This window comes from Phoca vitulina, unplaced genomic scaffold, assembly GCF_004348235.1.
Source record: "Phoca vitulina isolate PV1807 unplaced genomic scaffold, GSC_HSeal_1.0 scaffold19, whole genome shotgun sequence".
Taxonomy (NCBI): domain Eukaryota; kingdom Metazoa; phylum Chordata; class Mammalia; order Carnivora; family Phocidae; genus Phoca; species Phoca vitulina.
In genome coordinates this window covers 12,443,816-12,463,697 of record NW_022589722.1, presented here as the reverse complement: position 1 = coordinate 12,463,697, position 19,882 = coordinate 12,443,816, and the positions used below count along the sequence as shown (strand labels likewise).

Below are 19,882 nucleotides of genomic sequence, written 5' to 3'. Positions count from 1 at the left end.
TGACCCCGACGTGATTCGAACACGCAGCCTTCTGATCTGGAGTCAGACGCGCTACCGTTGCGCCACGAGGTCCTGCTGGGCTGTGGCTCGCGCAGTTTCTTAGGACTCAAGTAACATGGCGTTTCTTCCGGCATCTTTTTTTTCAATTCTCTCCTTGCCCCTCCACCCGGTACACGTTGAAGATGAAGACTGATCACTTTAGCGCCCACATTTTCCTGATCGCTAACCCTCCACCTAACTTGGGACCGGACCAGTGGAGGTGGCAGAACTGAGTTTCCCTTTCAGTCGGTTCCCCAGGGTCAAGGGAAACTGCTCCTTCCTCTTCTACAGCAAGCAATTTCCGTTCTTACCCGCCCCTTTAGGGGCGGAAACTCCGCCTTCTCTCTCCCCTCCCCCCTTCGGGTTCCGCGCCCAGTTCATGACCTCAAGTTGGAATTTGGCGGGCGTCGCTGCGCAGGCGCACACCTGTGCCAGCCAGCAGCTGGTAGCTAACACGGAGTCCTCTCTGGTTCTCTTTCTCTTCCACCAACGATAAAAAGCTTTTACTGTCAGGGTAGGCTTTTATTTCAAGGTGAGCATTAAGCTTAAAAGTCACTCGTTTTAAAAAAGGCACACTCACAAAAGATATCTGGATATTGTCTTTGTCAGCAGGTTTGGTATCACGTAGTTGAATTATACGGAAAAGAGCAGTTGGATTAATAAAATCTATCATCCTCCCCGTCGGGGAATTGAACCCCGGTCTCCCGCGTGACAGGCGGGGATACTAACCACTATACTAACGAGGAGCTGCTGGTAGAAGGTCCTCCAAATATCTCTTCAAAAGTAAGAAAGATTCCCTCCCCAGGCTCGTTTCCTTTCTGCTTACCACGGGGAAGTGTGAAAATAGGAACATTCGGACCGCTCCTCCTCTCACTATCCCCTCTGGGCACCTTGGACTCGTGGTTGGTGGAAAGAGTAAATTATTTAGAATAAGTGAAACAAAATGCGCTTCCAGTTTGAGTAGTGATGAATTGATGAAAATTGTTTTCCGGAGCTCTTTATGCTTTCCAGATGATTTAGGTTTCTGGCGGGAGGTTTTTAATTTGATAGTGACCAAGAGGATGTGACTTGAAGCAGAGCTTTACCTTTACAAATTCATATTTTCGTTCTGAAGTCGAAGTTCAAGGCTATCCTATGGTTGCCAGATGTCCAGGGCAGTCAGGGTTGTCCGACAGTACGGTGCCTCTTCAAACAATTTGTAAGCTTTTGTGACACAAAGGGACTCATGCATTGGACCAGCTGTGGTCAAATGAAATTCTGTTAGCTGATTTTTTTCTTCTTCTGTATTTCGGTCTCTTTCTTGAGGTGTCTACAGTTTGCTTGAAAATGATAAACACGTTAAGTGGCAAAATAATAACACATTTAAGTAATTCAAAACAAGGATGTGCCGTTAATTAAACATAGGGTTAGGAAGGTGTGCTAATAGAATAATTTGTACCATCCTTAGCCTTTTCATAAACAGGATCAAACCTGTTCCAAGGAGGACCTCCCACATTAACTTTTGACATTATCTCTATGTAAGCAAATTCGTAGTCACAAACTGACATGATTGAAAATTTTCATTGTAGAACCTGAATTTACGGAATCCATTCCTTGTAGTGTAATGAATTAACACATTTTTGGGGGAATCATAGGTTACATGGTGTTTTCCATCTGATGAAAGGGATTATTTAGTGCAGACTTAAAAAAACGGCAATTTTTGAGGCCTGTTTTGGCATATTTTTTTCACTCTTAAATACACCAAAAGCCTCAAACTCCATGTCCTGTGGCCTCCTTCTACTTCTCTCTAGTAACTCTTATGAATTCCAAAGGGCATTGTGATAACTATGATGATTTCTTTTTCCTTGTCAGATTGAAAGAATTTGTCCCAGGTCTCTCTGTTGGCAAAAGTGCAGGGCAGTGGGAACCCAGATTAATTGAACAGCCTGTCTTCACTCCTCCCCCACTCCCGCTAGACGAAGCTTAATCCTTGTCCCTTCAGAAGAGACATCATCCTCTCCACCTAAGCTGTGGTAAAGCTATTCCAGTGTTCATATATGTGTTTTTACTTTTTTTTTTCCTCCCTAGGGAAATGAAGAAGCAGCCTGAGTCAGCAGAGATCATGGAGCAGGAAACAGCACCTGCTGCCTATTTTCCTAAAATGGAAAGGAAAAGAGGATAATTAACCTGAACAGGGTAAGGGAACTCAGAGATTCCTCACTGTCAGCACTGGGTGCAAGTAAAGGTTAAAATCTGATTGGCAGTAGAGAGGGCACAGAACTCTCTTTGGAGGTGAATAGCATGATGACAATCAATGTTATTGAAAGTTTCAAATCTTTCTCTACCTAAATAATTGGTTGTCTAGCTTATTATAGCTTGCAGAACCATTCACATTTATTTCATCTTCTCCATAGTCCTGTGAGGTCAATAGGATGGGTGTTTTATCCCTATTTTACAAGTGGAGAAAGGGAATCTTGTAGAGTCACACAGATAGGAAGTCGTGAGAGGCCAGGAATCACCCAAGCCTTGACTGCAAATCTTGTACAAAATTCACCGTGCTGTATAGTTCCACATTCTTTTATATTAACAAATCATGCGTTATGGAGAGAAAATCTTTATCACTAGTATCAACATAATGTGTCACACTCGTTCCTGTATTAATATTTACTAGTCTCTAATTGCTTAGACACTGTAGTTATTCATTCACTATTGAACCTACAACGTGCCAGACATTTTGTTGGCAACAAAATTGGATACATTTTGTTTTCGTGGAGCTTATATTCTAATAGAAGGAAGGTAGACAATAAAGAAGAATATAATACATGAATATGCTAGATGATGACAAGAGTGGAAATAGAAAAAAATAGCATTATAAGGGGGTTTAGAGAGTGGCAAATTAGATACAATGGTCAAATAGGCCTCATTTTAATAAGGTAGCATTTGAACAGACTTGAAGTAAGGGGTGTGGTCATATAGGTATCTAGAAGATGTGGGGCCTTAGAGGTTATTGTAAAGACTTTGACTTTTATTCTGAGGGGAAATGAACTGCTGTAGGGTTTTGAACAGAGAAGTGACCTGGTCTAATTTATGTTTTAGAGTTTTTGGCTACTGGGTTGAGAATAGACAGTAGGGGGCCAACAGCAGAAGCAGGGAGACCAATGAGATGTGTTGTAATTACCCACATAGGAGGTGAGGTGGTTCAGATTAGCTTGGGAGTTATGGAGAACGTGAGAGGTGCTGACAGATTTTGAAGGTAGAGCCTTCCTGACAGAATGCCCTGACATCATGAATGTGAGGTGTAAGAGTAAAAGAGGAATCAAAGATGCTTCCAAATTTTTTGGCTTGAGCAACCAGAAGGATAGAATTGCTATCAGCTGAAGTGGAGAAGAGTAGTGCACAACCTCAGAGGGCACCATCGATATTGATAGTCTACGTGAAGGGAGCAAGAATTCCTGTCCCCTTTAAGGCCCTTCTAGCTAGACTAAGAATCAAATTGACACAAGATTTCAGGGTTGTGAGATGGATACGTTGGGCTCTGTGCTGGGCATGGAGCCTGCTTAAGATTCTCTCTCTCCCTCTGCTCCTCCCTGACCTTCTTAAAAAAAAAACAACAACAAATTGACATGAGACATATTAATAGGAAGAAAATAAAATTTAATAGCATACATACAGGGAATCCATACAGACATGGAAATCCCAAAGACAGGCAAAATGAGGCATATATGTCATTAGGAACTAAGGAGAAGGGGGTAGGGGTCTTGGTATTCAAAGGGAAGGAATGCTTTCTTTCTGAAGAATGAAAAAGAGTAAATACTTAGTAAACAAGTATGTGCTGGGCCACTCAGAAACAATGGGATGAAGAGAGAACTTCAATCAAATAGGCCTTGCTAAATTCCTCCCTGTCTACCATACTTAGTTCATATTGTAATGTAGTTACTTATATCTTAATTATTTTAGGCGGTTGTGGGTTAGCTCAAGAGCTTTTTCTGAATCAGCTGGGTTTGGATTGCTTTTTAACTCAAAATAACATTAATGCCAAAGTGGCCCATTTTGGGGCAGCCTGCCCTTGGCCCCCAACAAGAGCACACTGGGGAGGAGGCAGGGCACCATTCACATAGATGCTCTGTGGCTGGCACTCCTTGGAAGGGTGGAATGTGGCAGCTCTGTATGTGGAGCAGTATTTGGAGGGATAATCAGCATTTCAGTTTGGGATGTGTTAAGGTTGAGACATTGAGTAGGTAGTTGAACATCATGGTTGAGTACTCATTGTACAAGCCAAGCATTGTGTGTGGTGCTCGAGGTGCCATGATGAACACAGATCCTGATCTCAAGGAACTTTCATTTGAGCGAAGGAGACACATATCATTAATTAAAGACTAATAACAACAAAAAAGTAAAATTACAATTGTGACAGTTACTAAGAAGAAGATGCAGAAGGAAGAGCTTTCTTGGTAGTTAGAATTGTATGTGCAAAGGTTATAGGAACTGAGTAAGTGTGGTGAGTAGAGGGATTGAAAGGCTGGAAGTGGGTAGGGATCCTGAGGAGGACCATGGGAGAGATGAGGGTGAAAGGCCCATGGCAGTAGGGTGGGTGATGCAGGATCTCTCAAGCTGTGTTAACCTTTTCTTGGCCTCTTATTCACTTTTAAAATAAATGTGTTTGTTTATTTACTATTTTTAGAGTTTATTGAGGTATAATTTATATCCAGTAAAATTCATTCTTTCTTAGGTGTACTGTTCTATCAGTTTTGACCACAATCAACTTATAGACTATTTCCATCACTCCTATCACTTCCATCACAAACTTCCCTTAAACCCTTTGGCAGTCAATCCCTTCCTTCCAGCCCCAGGCACCGCTGATATGATTTCCATGTCCAGAATGTCATATTAATGGAAAGGTACAGTTTGTAGTCTTTCGAATATGGCATCTTTCAGTTAGCACAATGTTTTTCGGAGTCATCCACATTGTTTCCTGTATCAGTGAGATTTTTTTTCCCATTGCTGATTAGTGTACCATTGTATGGATGTTTATCCACTCACTAGTTGATGGACATTTGAGATGTTTCCAGTTTTTGACTATTATAAATACAGCTATTATAAACATTAGTGTTGTTAAAAAGAAACAACAGACCAAAGTGGAGTCACTTTTGCTACACCCCACCAAGACTACCTATTTGTAGTTTCAGCTTCTCCCAGGAGTGAAATTTTAAACCAGTGGGTCTGGAATTTCCTGATCAGCACTTGTGAGGTAATCTGCATGATAAGACTACCCATTCTGCCCCTTAAAGGGAAGGTGAATTTGCCTGAAACAATCCTTTCTTTTCTTTTGCTAGCAACCTTCCTGTTTCTGCTTATAAAATTCTATTCTGTACAGTTCCTTGCAGCTCCTTTCTACTTGGTAGATAGGATGCTGCCCAATTTATGAATCATTGAATAAAGTCAAGTAAATCTTCAAATTTACTCAGTTGAATTTTGTTTTTTAACAGTACACAGGTTTTTGTCTCCTCATTTCTCTTGGGTCAATACCTAGGAGTGGATAGCTGGGTCTTGGGATGAGTGTGTTTGCATTTATACGAAACTACCAAACTAACTGGAATATTTTGCATTTCCACTGACAATACATGGGCATTTTTGTTGTTCCACATCTTTGCTAGCACTTGATATTGTAAGTAGTTTTTGTTTGAGCCATTCTAATAGGTGTGTAGTAGGATCTCTGTGTGGTTAATATGTCTTTCCCTAATGATTAATGATGTTGAGCATATTTTCATGGGTTTATTTAAGCATCTTAATATTTTGCCTATTTTTCAATTGGGTTGTTTTCTTATTGAATTTTGAAAGTTTTTTTTTTTTATATATTCTGATTGCTTGCTTTTTGAAATCTGATATATATCTTGGGATATATCAACACATATATAATATATCTTGGGAGATACATTTTCTCTCAAGCTGTTTCTTGTTTTTTTCACTCTCTTTTTTAAAAAAATTTTAACTTGTATAGCCTTATTTTTTTTAATTTAAATTCAATTAGCCAACATATAGTACATCATTAGTTTCAGATGTAGACTTCAAAAATTCATCAGTTGCATGTAACACCCAGTGCTCTTCACATCACGTGCCCTCCTTAATGCCCATCACCCTGTTACCCCATTCCCCTATCCACTTCCCCTCCAGCAACCCTCAGTTTGTTTCCTATAGTCAAGAGTAAAGAATTTTTGATTTTATCAGAGCATACATGACCTGGTTTCTTGTGTTTCTTCCCTTTTTTCTCTATTATTTTCACTTCCTCAACTTAGCCTTTGAACAACAGTGTAAACAAGAGCTTGGGCCAGCTCACTACGCAACATTCTCTTTTCCCCTTCCTCCTCCTCCATAAATAAAAAAGAGTCTAAATTGCTCCTGGGTAGTTTTTGGATTCTATAATCATTCATTCACAGAAACATGATTTACATTTATTAAAAATGCAACACTTCCTATGCAAATATGAAACTAACCCTCCATAAACATTCAAATTCAAATTCAAAGGTGAATGTTTATGATTTGGGCCTGGAAGACAGATCTAGCTGGGTACAAGTTTAGATTATTAAAGGAAAAATTTTCTATTGAGGATGCTCATACTTCACCATTTCCCAGTCTAATTTATCTAAATAATCCAGAGTTAAAACTGAGAGGCAAACATCTTTTCCCCTCCAGTGCAATCAACACTTTAGTCTGTTCCTTCTCATTAAAAAAACCCAACAAACAACGTACAACAACAAAAAACCCAACTTTGTTGATCTTTTCTTTGTGCCAGGTGTGGAGATAGATACTGGGGACAAAGATATGAATAATATTCCCTTCCTGCCCTCGAAGAACTCAGTTTTCACAGGGGAGGAGGACCCTCTTATTGAAGTGCTATGGTGGCCGCATTGTCCATGCTTACTGAGAGCCTACTGCGAATAGGCTCTGTTTTAAGTGTTTTACGTAAGACAACTGTTTAATGTTTGTTACAATCCTGTACATTTGGTACAGTAATTCTTCCCCTTTTACAGATGATGAAACTGAGGCACAAAAAGGTTAAGGTCACAAAGAAAGTTACACATAGTAGTGTAAACAGCTATGGGATTATAGAAAAAGAAGGACTGGGTCTGCCGGTGGTGGAGGGCCAGGGTTTCAAAGAAAACCACTTTCAGCTGGGCCTTCAAAAGATGATGATGAGGTCTGAAAGAGAAGGGAAAAGATTTTCCAGCACTTCTGGAAGAGGGAAGCACTAATGCAAAGGTTCAGAGCTGGTGAAAGAGTATGTGGGGATTTCGGAAACGCCAAGTAGAGGGCCTGCTGCTGGTGGGATAGGATTGCAGGAGGCAGGAAATGTCTTCACTGTTCATTATAATGCACAGTTGGGGATAGTTAAAAATCACAGACTTTAAGGAGCCAGCAGGAACCTTACAGATCTTTTCAACCCTTTCATTTATATAGGTAAGGAAACTGAGGCCCAGAGAGCTCCAATGACTTCCCTATTCTCAGGGCTGAGAACGTCACCACTTTTCCCTGTATTTGTTGCAGTGATGTGGGGGAATCCAGGGCATCAGATCTTGGCACCATCTTCCCTGTGGCTAACTCTTCCTGGGCTGGTCTCAGCTTCTTTTCCTTTGAGGAAAGCACCTGCTGGCATTGGCCACAAGCCTCAAGGTCATTGACCTTCCTGTTCCTGACTTTTTCCTGCCTTGCAGACCACCTGCTTGCTGGCTTGCTGGTGTTAGTAATTGTGCTCATTGATCTGTCTGGCCTTAGGGCAAGCACTGGCCCCACTGGGAGGACCACTGGGTCCTGTTGACCCACACTCTCCCCTAGCCCTTTGGGGTCGGTTCTCAGGCAGCCCGAAGGACAAATTCATTCTGCTTATTTGGGGTGGGATGAAATAGTGTCTACTTCTTTACTTGGTCTTTACCTGTTTCCTCTTCTAAATGCAAAGCAACAGAAAAATTCCTGCTTTAAATACTCAGGTATTGAAGTTGCCATCTTAGGAAAAAAGCTGCCTGTAACACTTTTGAAATTTCTTCCGTTTGTGAGTCACTCATGTGACTAGCAAGGTTATCAGAATTTATTGATAAAAATGAAGTTGATAATACAGTAAATGAGAACAAAACTAGCACAAAATAGTATGAGGAGTACTATTTTTCTATGCATTTATAAATATTTTTAAATCTTTTTTAAAAGTTTATTTATTTAAGTAATCCTTACACCCAAGGTGGGGCTCAAACTCATGACAACACCCCCCCACCCCAAGATCAAGAGCCTCCTGCTCAGTGGACTGAGACAGCCAGGCGCCCCTGCATTTATAAATATTGAAAGAAGTCTGGAAAGAAATATGTGAAAATATTAAAAGTAGTTATAGCTGGCTGAGAGCATGTCGATGATCCCTGTTCTTCTTGCTTTTCTCCATTTCTCAAATTTTCTACCATATGCATATATTATTCTTGAACTCAGAAAAACAGTAACTTTTTTTAAAAAAGTTACTAATACCAAGCAAAGCAAATAGCTTAAATGCACACCTGTGATAGTCTTCTCTAGAACTATAGTGACTATTCTACTCTGATTTTCCTTGTTAGTTGAAGATTTCATTTTGCAGTTTAAATTGTCTTACTTCCTTAAGGTAGGGAGGTGAAGGGATGAGGAAGCAAACTTCAACGTCAGTAAAACTGGGTGTGCAGCCTTTTTTCCTTGTCCCTTTGTCTTCCGGCCCCTGCGTTCCCAGTCTTTTGTTGTTCTCGACAAGGATTTCGATTCAGGGTTGAAAGGAAAACAAGTGCCGGGCCTCCGCGCGCCCTCTGGTGTCGCAGTGAGGTATAACTAGACATAACCCACAAAGATCACAGCCATTTTCACAGGACACTCGCCCCACAAGATGATGCCTTTTAGAGGAAGTAATCACACGCCAAAATGCTTGGCAGGTTTAGTCTTTGAAACTATAGGTGTGGTTGTTGATTTAAAAAAAAAAACACTTAAAATCAACATCTGCATATTTAAAAGAGATCTAATAAGTCAATTCTGAAGGCTGTCAGCATAGGTTTCCGGCTTCTGAACCTAAGAAAGCCACATTTTGTTCTATAATTATAGCAGGTCAGTACCTTGGAGTAATTGCCAACACATTAGGTGAAAGAGGTCTGGATACTTAGACTTTAGCTTGACTCCTGATAATGATTTCTTCCACTTAGAGATTTATCACTATACTACAAGAGTTAAAGTCCTTTTTTTAAGTTTGTTTATGTATGTATGTATGTATGTATGTATGCATGCATGTAGGTAAGTAATCTCTGCACCCCATATGGGGCTCAAACTCACAATGCTCAGATCAAGAGTCACATCCTCTTCTGACTGAGCGCACCAGGCACCCCTGAAAGTCCTTTTGCGCTGTAATTGATTCGTATTGCATTTTTTCATCAAACTATGTTTTTAAAAATTACATTTCCACTGAAAAAACAAAATAATAACAAAAACCTCACAAAGCAAACCAATGTAGACAAATAATATTTTTGGTTTAAATATTTATGAATTGACAAGATCCCATTAAGTTTTATTTGAATGGGTGTTGGGAAGGCAAAACTTTACCTCTGTTCTCTTAAGGATCTCCACTGGGTCTGAGAATTAAACTAACATAAAGCAGATTAACAGGAAAAAAACATACAGCTTTTACATGTGCGTGGGGGCCCCCCCATAGGAAAACGAAGGCTCAAGGAAGTGGCAAAACCTAAATGCTTATATACCAGTTTGAGCAAAGAGAGCCAATTTTGGACAAGGAACCAAAATATATGGGGAGGCTAGAGGAAGATAAGAGTTATTTTAATAAGATCTGTTTGTACAGAATTCTCTCAGCCTTGACACCCCATCTCTGGTGATAAGCATATTTCTTTCCTTTTGGTGTAAGAAGGATATCTTTCACATGGGAGTTTTATCTCCTGCTTTTAGGAAGGAAAACCTGCTGTTTTCCAACTTATTTTTCCAAAAGAATTCTTATGCCAAAGTGGCATATTTTGGGGTGGCATATTCTGCTATCTTTCATAGGTGATTCATGCACAAAATATGGAATTCAATAAGTACCAAAGTGTATACAAAAGAAAGTCTCTCTTCCATCCCAAGTGATGTGAGGATTGGTTCAGTAGCTCACCTAGGTCATCAAGATCTCTGGGTTCTTCTTTTTCCTCAGATGTTTTTTCCTCTGCAATCCTACACAAATTGACTTTTCTTTTCATGACTGTCACTTCATGGTTACAAGGTAGCTGCTGCAGCTCCAGACGTCATGGCCACTTTTGAGGTTGGAGCATGAGGTAGGAGGCAGTTTGAGCAAATGCTCCTTTTGAATTTGTCCCTTTTAACAGGAAGAAAACCATCCCGGAAGCCCTCTGGAGATTGTTTTCCTGTTTCTTTAGCCACTGTTGGATCGCAAGATTGGGAAAGTGACTATCTGGCAAAAGGAAATGAGTAGTGATTACAATATCAGTTTTCAGTATTCTAGTCTTCTGTGCTATTTTTAAGAACTGAAATTTGTTAGCATAATACTGTTTTTCCTTAATTTAACAATAATGTTTTAATCACTTTTATGTCTGGAGATATGCCCAGAAAATTATATAATTGCATTAACATTTAAATCAAAGGCACATGTTTTGAAAGTATTCTGATCATATTCTTTCTCTTTTTGAAATCATTCCAAGGCTTCTTACTGTTGATTTAATTCCATTTTTCCTCCTTATTAAAGAGGTTGAGTATCTTTTCATATTTATCTGTCATTTGTACTTTCTCTAAAGATAGTTTTGGGTCCTAATTTTCTTCCAGAGTGGACTGGAGGACTCCAGGTGGAGTCATGTTAGAATGGAAGGGCATTGTTTAGAACAGCAACTGAGACAGTGGTGGTATCACCTTTATTTCAGGATTACTAGAGATGACCATGTTTCCCAGTTTGCCTGGAAGAATCCCAGTTAGCACTTGTTGTCCCAGTGTATTTTATTAATAGCACTCCATTCACTCTCAAAAGTGTCTTAGTTTGGATGAAAATTATATAGTCATCTCTTATTTGAAATGTACATCAAAATACTACAGTTGGGTTTTTACTCTGGAATCTCAATTAGTTGGTGCAGGATTATCATGAAGAGTAGGTTTTGGTCTGCTTCCTTCACTGTTGTATCCCCAGAGCCTAGAACAGTGCACAGTACACAGAAACTGCTTAAATATGAATGAATCAATAAATAAACTCATTACTTGGAGCCTGGCACATTGCCACCTGAGCAACTGGATTCTGTTAGCAAGGAATATGGACGAATGATTTTGGGGTCTGCAGCTAATGGTGCCTGCCAAAATATGCATTTCAGATTTTGATAGATATTGTCAAATTGTTCTCCGCAGAGGTTGAGCCAGTTTATACTCCCACCAGCAATATGCGAGAGCATCTGTTTTTCTAACCTTCATCTACATGGTGTTATCAAAATTTTAATCTGACAATCTGGTAGTTTTAATTTGCATTTCCCTTATTATGGAGAAGATTGAGTATATTTTCATATGTTTAAAAGCCATTTGAAATTTCTTTTCTGGGAAATTTTTGTTCATTTCCTTTGCCCATTTTCAATTAAGTTATTGGTCTTTTTCTTATTGATTTGTAGGAATGTAAATTGATGTTCCTAGTTTTTTATGTCTTTTGAGTTTGTTTATGGTGTTTTTTTCTAAGTAGGATTTAAAAAATGTATTTATATTTAGCTTCTTTCCTGTTAGAGCTTCTATGTTTTGTATTATGCTCACAAAGACTTTCCCTACTACCAGATTATAAAATAATTCTTCCATATTTTATGCCTGTACTTTCAGGGTTTCAATTTTTCACATATAAATCTTGATCCATCTGGAATTTATTTCCACATAACTTTTGAGATATGAATTCAATCTATTACTGTTTATCAAAGATCCCACCTTTTTCCTACTAATGGAAACTCTAAAAAGGTTCCTGATTTTCAGGAGCTCCGTTTTCTTTTTTTAAGATTTTATTTTTTTTTAAGTAATCTCTACATCCAATGCAGGGCTTGAACTCCCAACCCTGAGATCAAGAGTTGCATGCTCTACTGACTGAGCCAGCCAGGTGTCCCCAGGGATCCCATTTCTTATGACTAGTACTTTTAATACTCTATTAAATTCTAAGGAAAGGAATTCAAGGGCAGAGGAGTCAGGAAGAAAATTTAATCTTTAGTTTTGTCTTACACTTCTCCATTTTACAATTAACACTACCTTTTGCTAAGCACTTATGTGAGCTTAATACACACAGAAGACTGTATGAAACATATGTAGAATATAAAGAATAATGGTAAAATGACACTCATGTACATGTTACCTAGGTTCACAAGTGAAACATGGCCAGTAACCTGAAATTCCGTCCTGTGCTCTACTTTAATCATATTCTCTGCTCTCCTCCTCAAGAGGTAACCGCTATCCTGATTTTTTGGTAATTATTCCTTGCTTTGTTTTATGCTTTTACCACCAATATGTATCCTTAGATAATACATTATTTGCCCCTGAAACCAATATTATACTCTATGTTAACGAACTAGAATTTAAATAAAAAATTGAAAAAAAAATACATTGTTCGGATTCTTGACAACTGAGTGGCAAGCACAACCGTAGCCACAGGCTCTCAAAAGACAGGCTGAACGGAGCTCCGAGACACGTTTAGTCCCCGTGTTTTTCAGAGAATCCACAAGCTCCTTCTGGGAGGTCAGGGATCAGGATCAAGAGTGAGTTCTGGGAAACACAGGTGATACCACAGTTGGGACACCTGGTAGAGGTGTAGTTTGTATCAGGTAATGTCCATCTGCAGAAATATAGTTGGGGTGGGCAGCTCTCTAGCTGTTGCTTTCTAGCTTTCTGTGGCCTCTCCCCTGTTCTCAAGAGGAAATCAAAGATGACCCCTTCTGTGGGGTGAAGTAAAGTTCCTCACCTCACCCAGACAGCAGGCAGTGGTGGGTATGATTTTGTTGCCGAGTAACAAATGCAGAGGCTTAAAAGGACACCCACTTATTATGCCATAGTTTCCACAGGCTAGGAGTCCAGTACATTTTAGCTGGCTCCTCTGTCCAGGGTATCGCAAGGCTGAAATCAGGGTGTCGATTGGTTGTGTCTCATCTGGAGGCTTGACTGGGGAAGGCTATGTGTCCATGCTACTTCAGGTTATTAGCAGAATTCATTTCCTTGCACCTCTAGGACGAAAGTCCCTATTGTCTTGCTGGCTCTCAGCGGGGACCTCTCTCAGCTTTGAGAGGTGGCCTTCAGATCTTTGCTCAGCAGCTGGGACCAAAAGCAGGGGCTTGCCTTAGAGTGCTGAGATGTTCAGAGGCTTGCAGGTGAAGTCCTGTGAATCACCTGCTTTGACTGGCTTCTCCCTGACCTTCATACCCCCAACCCTTAGTTGTATAAGCCTCTATTCCTTCTGCTAAAGCCCTTCCTATTTATCTACTTAGAGTAACTTCTGTTTTCTTGGATAAACCCTGACTTGTGCAGTTGTTTTGCCTCCAACAACTTGTACAGTTGTTTTGCTGTGTGGAAATCTGAAGCAATTTTGATTCTTCATATTTTATATGTGATCCCTTTTTTCTCTCTGCAGGCTGGTAGAATCATCTCTCTGACTCTCAGTCAGAGGGTTTTTCTGTATATGCTTATATATGCTATATATATGCTATGGGTTTATATATGCTTATATATACTTTATAAGCATATATATAACTTATATATGCTATGGGTTTTTCTCAGATGATTGGAAACCTTGGGTTGTCTCACTCCTGATTAAGAGTGAGCACCCAAGAGGCAATTTGCACTTTTCAGAGTGCAGGTAAATCTTGTTCACTTTGGGAACCTCACTGTGTAGGTGTCCTGAGTGACCATTCTCTATTCCCATAACTCTCTTTAGTTCTTTCCTCTTGAGCTGTTTAGATTACTCAGAGAGTATTTCAGTTATCTACATGGAGGATTCAGATCTGGTTGCCAACGTTTCGGGAGACAAATAAGGAAGGAGAACTGAGGGTCTCAGCATTCAGCCTTCTGTGAACACAGTTATTTAATACACCTGATTTCAGTACAGTATCCATGATGTCACTGAACCCTGAAGACTGTTGATTAGATGGCAACAAACCAGTAGGCAAGATCAGATTAAAAGTGTTTTGAGGGTACCAGGCTTGCTCAGTTAGTTGGGTGTCCAACTCTTGATTTCACTCAGGTCATGATCTCAGGGTTGTGAGATTGAGCTCCATGTCAGGCTTCATGCTCAGTGGAGAGTGTGCTTGAGATTCTCTCCCTCTCCCTCTGCCCCTCCCCCTGCTCATTCTCTCTCTCTCTCTCTAAAGTAAATAAATAAATCTTTTTTTTTAAGTGTTTTGAATGATTTGCGATTATGTAACATCATTTAAGGTGCAGTGCCCAATCCATCAGTAGAACAGAGGTAGAGGATAAGGATGAGATTTCATAAGAATGAAATAACTGACCAGAATGAGCAAAAGTTTTAGAGTTTGGCTTTAGGAATAAAGTTAAGACAGTGGAATACAAATTTGATCAAATTCATAGGTAGAACTAGGTATATCACATTAATATTTATTGCAAGAAAGCCAAGAAAGAAAATACTTCCAAAGGGAAAAAAGTATATTTGAAGTTTTTTGGGATTTCCACTTATGAAAGAAATGGTTCTCAGTTGGTGAAAAAGTCAGTGGTCTGTTCTACATAGCTGAGGAGGTTAGTTAGTCCCACCACTTTTGATGAATTATTAGAGGACTCATCCACTTAGAAAAAGTTGCGTGCATTTAATTTTTAATTTTTTTAAACTAGGCTCCACACCCAACGTGGGGCTCAAACTCACAACCCTAAGATCAAGAGTTGTATCCTCCACCGACTGGGCCAGCCAGGTGCCCCAAAAGCTGTGTGCATTTAAAATAAATGATTAATAAAGAACTGAATGTAGCTTGTGAAAAGCAAAACAATCAGGTGTATGTGGTTCCTTTTGAAATATTGGTTGAATTCTGAAGGGATTGTGCCAGTTGGGGTCTTAGTCCCATGTAACAGAGCTTAGTAGCTAGGTTAGCAGAAACAGAATTTATTGAGGACTGACTGACAGCTCAGAGAAACTCTGAGAGGGTCAGAGTCAGGATTGGTGGCCTCACAGCCAGAAACAAATGACATGGTGGTTACACCGAAGGCCGTGTTCGAGTGCTCTCGACTGTTGTCCACGGTGAAGACTCCGCTGGAACATCTGTCCCTGCTGCCTCCAGAGGTTGGCTGCTCCACCTGCACCTTTCCCAGAAGTATCCTGCCTGTTTTGCTCAGCATGCTGCCTGTTGCCTCCTCTTGTTCTGCAAGTTGAATTTTCATATGGATGCATCTGATTAGTAGAGCCTTGCCCAGCTGCAAGAGAGGCTGAGAAAGCAAGTCTCTGGTTTCTGTCTTTGAGAGTGGGACTCATCGTGTGAGAAATTCTTCAAACAGGAAGAACGTACAATAGATCCTGGGCCACCATGAAGAGGGCACATGCCAAATGGAAAGAGAACCAAAGGGGCTAAGAGCATGGATTTTGGAGTCGCATGGGCCCTGGTTCAAGACCAGCTCCACAACTTCCCCTGACTCACTCTGGGTCAGCCATTCAAGCCTGTTTCCTTATCTGTAAGTTACAGATAATAAGAGTGGAGATACCGTAGAGGTGCTGTTAATATTAAACATGGTAAAGCATAAAGCATTTAACCTGGTGAACACTCTGTAATTATAAGTTCAAATTATTATCCTTGATGTTGTTGGTATTATAGTTGATATAAGGACAATCAAAGCTGAGGATATAAAATTGAACCTTAAAGAAACCATTTGACGGTTTATGTTCCAGGAGTTATTTTAGTGTTAAATTCAGATCCCCCCTTTCTGGGTAGAAAACCAAAAAAAAAAACAAAAAAAACAAGAGGGGTTAGTACCAGTATCCTGATAAATTATAAATGCTTCTGTCATACACACTGTATTCCCATATATTCTCCCCACTTTATTTGTCCACCATTACATCACAGAATGGCAGTAATAAGTCAACATATGCCCTTACAAAAATCAAAAATAGAAAAAGAACAACTCAGAGCATGTTAATAATGTTATTTTTGGAGTTTCTTGGTGGAGGGGGTCTTTTATATGTGTATATGCTGACAAACTGGTTTGATAAAGATTTTGGTTGAGAAAAGGATATTAACTATGTAAACTGTGTAACTATATAAATATCCCCATGAAATAGAAGATTAGTGGCTGCATTGACAGAGTATTCCATCACACAAAAAGAACTAGGAATGAGGCTGTGGGATCCTCTCCATGACCATATTTCACTGAAATCCTCCCTCTGTTTTCAGGGGAATGGTGAAGAGTTGGTTTATTATGGCATATAAGCTTTCCTACAAAAGCTACACAGCTAACTCTTGTATGTAGCGGGCAGAGCATGGTGTTTTGGAGTTGAGGGTTGGCATTCAAATCTCTACTCTGCCATATATTAGCTGATTAAGTGTTTTGAGCCTCAAGATTTATTATCTGTAGCATGAGGATAAAATACTTTTCTTATAGACTTCTTGTGAATTAAATGAAGTGTTTAGTATGTTTGGTGTTTTATAAAGTATCTGACACATGCATTGGCCACACATGATGAAACCACACATGGACAAAGGGGAAATTTGGCAGAGAGAATTCAAAATAAATTTAAATCAGGGCTTGACTCTCACTGTACTGCATTAGATGTTTATAGAGAATTTGCTTTTTTAGTTAGTTTTTAGGCTGGCAACATTAGTTTTCCCTGTGTCTTAGTCTGTCTAGGCTGCTACAACAGAATGCCATAGACTGGGGACTTATAAATGGTAGAAATCTATTTCCCAGAGTCGTGGAAGCTGGGAAGTCTAAGATCAAGATTATGACAGATTCAGGTCTGGTGGGAGCTCTGTTACTGGTTCATAGATGATTGTCTTCTCCCCAGTGGAAGGGATAAGGGAGCTCTTGGACCTCTTTCATAAGGGCACTACCCTCATGACCTAATCCCCTCCAAAATGCCCCGCCTCTTAATACCATCACATCGGGGGATAAGATTTAATATATGAATTTTGGCTGGGATACATTCCGTCTATAGCATCTAGATACTGTTGGACTTGGGGTCTGGTTTTCAATCGCTGCAGAACTAACCACCGTGCAATTTAGTGGTTTAAAATAACAATTTTATAATGCTTCCAGATTTTGTGGGTTGGGAATCCAACGGGGGGCTGTGGAGATTGCTTGCCTCTTCTCCACAATATCTGGTGCCTCAGATGGGAAGACCTGAATAGCAAAGGAGGATTTAGAATGTGAGGGGCTGGAATCATCTGGAGACTTTTTACTTCCATGGCTGGTGCCTGGGTGGCTGGGACATCTTGAAGGCTGGGCTTGACTGGGGCTGTTACTGGGAGCACCTACATTTGGCCTCCCCCTGGGGCTTGGGCTTGTTACAGCATGGAGAGTCGGTTCCAAAAGAGAGCATTCAGCCAGCCAACAATGCAAGGGTACCAGGGGAGCTGCATGGCCTTTTCTGGCCTTGTGGCAGAAGTCACAAAGTGGTCACTTTTGCTACATTCTTTTGGTATAAGTGAATCACCAAGGCTAGCCCAGATTTCAGGGGGTGGGGATTAGTCTCCACTTCCTGATGGCAGAGGGCCAGGTCCCATTGCAGAAGAGCACGTGGGATAGGATATGTTGTTGAAGACTCTTTGGAAAATGCAGTTTCCTGGAGCCTGGAAGGGTGCTATGGATTGAACCCATTTCAGCCTGGTACTGAAAGTTTGGCTCATGGAAAGCTGTTTCAGGTATGTTATCAACTGAAAAAAGCAGATTATAGAACAGCATGTACAGTATCATTCCATTTACAAAAAGTATGCAAAGCTGTATTTCTACATGTATGTGTGCCTGCACGCACGTGTGTGTGTGTGTATGTGTGTGTGTGTGTGTGGAGAGTATAAAATATATCAAGGTCACAAAAATTTGGGTGTGCTAGAAATATGACTTACTTATATTCTAAAACTCAATTTATGACTACGATTCCCAATTCCCACACCTAGAATCCATGCCCTGCCCATTCTTTTGATCTAGAAAATGGTACTTAGCTGCTTCCGATAAACACACTTGGCTTCACTGGTTTCTCAGTCATTCAGTCTTAAAGTCCTGACATAGGCTTGTTTCCTCTCTGTGCTCCTCTTTTCCCCCTGGAGTTGATGCTAAGCCCTGGGGAGTGTTAAGAGATAAACTGAGGCATATTAAACATTTTAGGAGTTTATTTGAGCAAAAATTGATTCCAGTGGGGGCCGTGCCAAACCAGAAGTGGCTAGGAGCACTCTGTGGACAGGAATCAGGGGAAAGACATCTAGAGAAGGCCCAGAAGCAAAGAAAGGAAGGTATCTGATTGGCTACAGCTTAACGCCTAGATGGCTGTTTGTGTTTGCTTGTCCTTAGCATTTTGATTTTGTAAACTTGGGACATTTTCAGGCTTAGATGTTGGTTTCCTTATGTAGGCTCATTATGGCTTTAAAGCCACACCAGTCTAGTGGCCTCCTTGTTTAATGAACTTAACAGAAGCTTGTGTAAACGCCACTCTGGCAGCAGGGCAAAGGGTGTGCCCGCTTTCTCCTTTTGTGCACAGCATTCTGCATCAGATGTCTCCCTACCCACCTGCCAGTCTTAAGGCCCTTGCTTGGCTCCAACTAGTTTCCACTCTTTGGAGATGGGGCCTCATCCTCAACACTCCTCAAGTACAGCAAGTCTGTGTTCTACCTTTCATTGTAGGGATTTCTTGTCTGGGCTGAAGGATGATCTTATTGTCTAGACAGTTCCTTTCCTCACTCAGCTTACTTCTGAGCACCATTTGGACTCTGGGAAGCCTTTGGATGCTCTTGCATGGCAATCTGGGAACCATGGAGATCTAGGGGTCACTAGGCTCTTTTAATATGGAAATGTGCCTCTCTTCTGCTCTATGATTGCTGCTTCATGAGGCTGTCAGGAGCCTCTATACCTCCCCAGCTTACACTTGACTTACACATCTCTATTCTTGGCTCTCCAAAGTTTAAAGGGGTTCTTAAATTTCTACCCATTCTGAAACTCCACTTCAAGGACACTTGTATATGCCAGGAATGCTTTTGGTTGCAAGAAACTGATAATCTGATTAACAGCAATTTAATAAGGATTTATTATTTCTCATAAGCTTCAGTGGTACAATGACTCTATGATGTCATTCATGTTCTAGGGCAGCGCTGTCCGGTAGAAATATAATGTGAATCACATATGTAATTTAAACATTTCTAGTAGCAATATTAAAAAAAGTAAATAGGTAAAATTAATTTTAGTAATATATATCACTGAACCCAATATATTCCCAATAATGTCCTTTCAATATGCAATTAGAAATAAAATTATTTCAGAGATATTTTACATTATGGGGGGGTCCTAATTCTTCAAAATTTGATGTGTATTTTATACTTATGGCACATCTTCATTTGAAATAGCTGCATTTCAATTGCTTAAGAGCCCATGTAGCTAGCAGCTACTCTATTGGACAGTATAGATCTAAGGCTTTTACCTTTTTGTTTGCTATTCTATGTTAGCCTGTTGACTTGCTGCCTCATGGTAGCCAATTGGCTATTGCATACTGGGTCTCAGTTCTGCATTTAAGGAAGGAAGAAGGAAGAAATGGTGTCTATATAAAGAAAGCAAAATATTTTCTAGAACCTTCACAGACTTTTGCTCACATGTAATTGGCTAGTATTGTGTCACATGGCCATACTTTACTGTAAGAAGAAGGCTGGGAAAATGGCATCTGAACAAATTTGAGGTTGTATAAGTAAGG

At 40.2% G+C, this 19,882-nt stretch overlaps 2 non-coding genes across 2 annotated transcripts; both read right to left on the bottom strand.

The window, feature by feature from the left end:
- On the bottom strand, positions 1 to 72 carry TRNAW-CCA. The gene has a single exon. It is a non-coding gene; the product is annotated as a tRNA-Trp (tRNA).
- Positions 73 to 713: 641 nt separating this feature from the next.
- On the bottom strand, positions 714 to 785 carry TRNAD-GUC. The gene has a single exon. It is a non-coding gene; the product is annotated as a tRNA-Asp (tRNA).
- Positions 786 to 19,882: the final 19,097 nt, after the last annotated feature.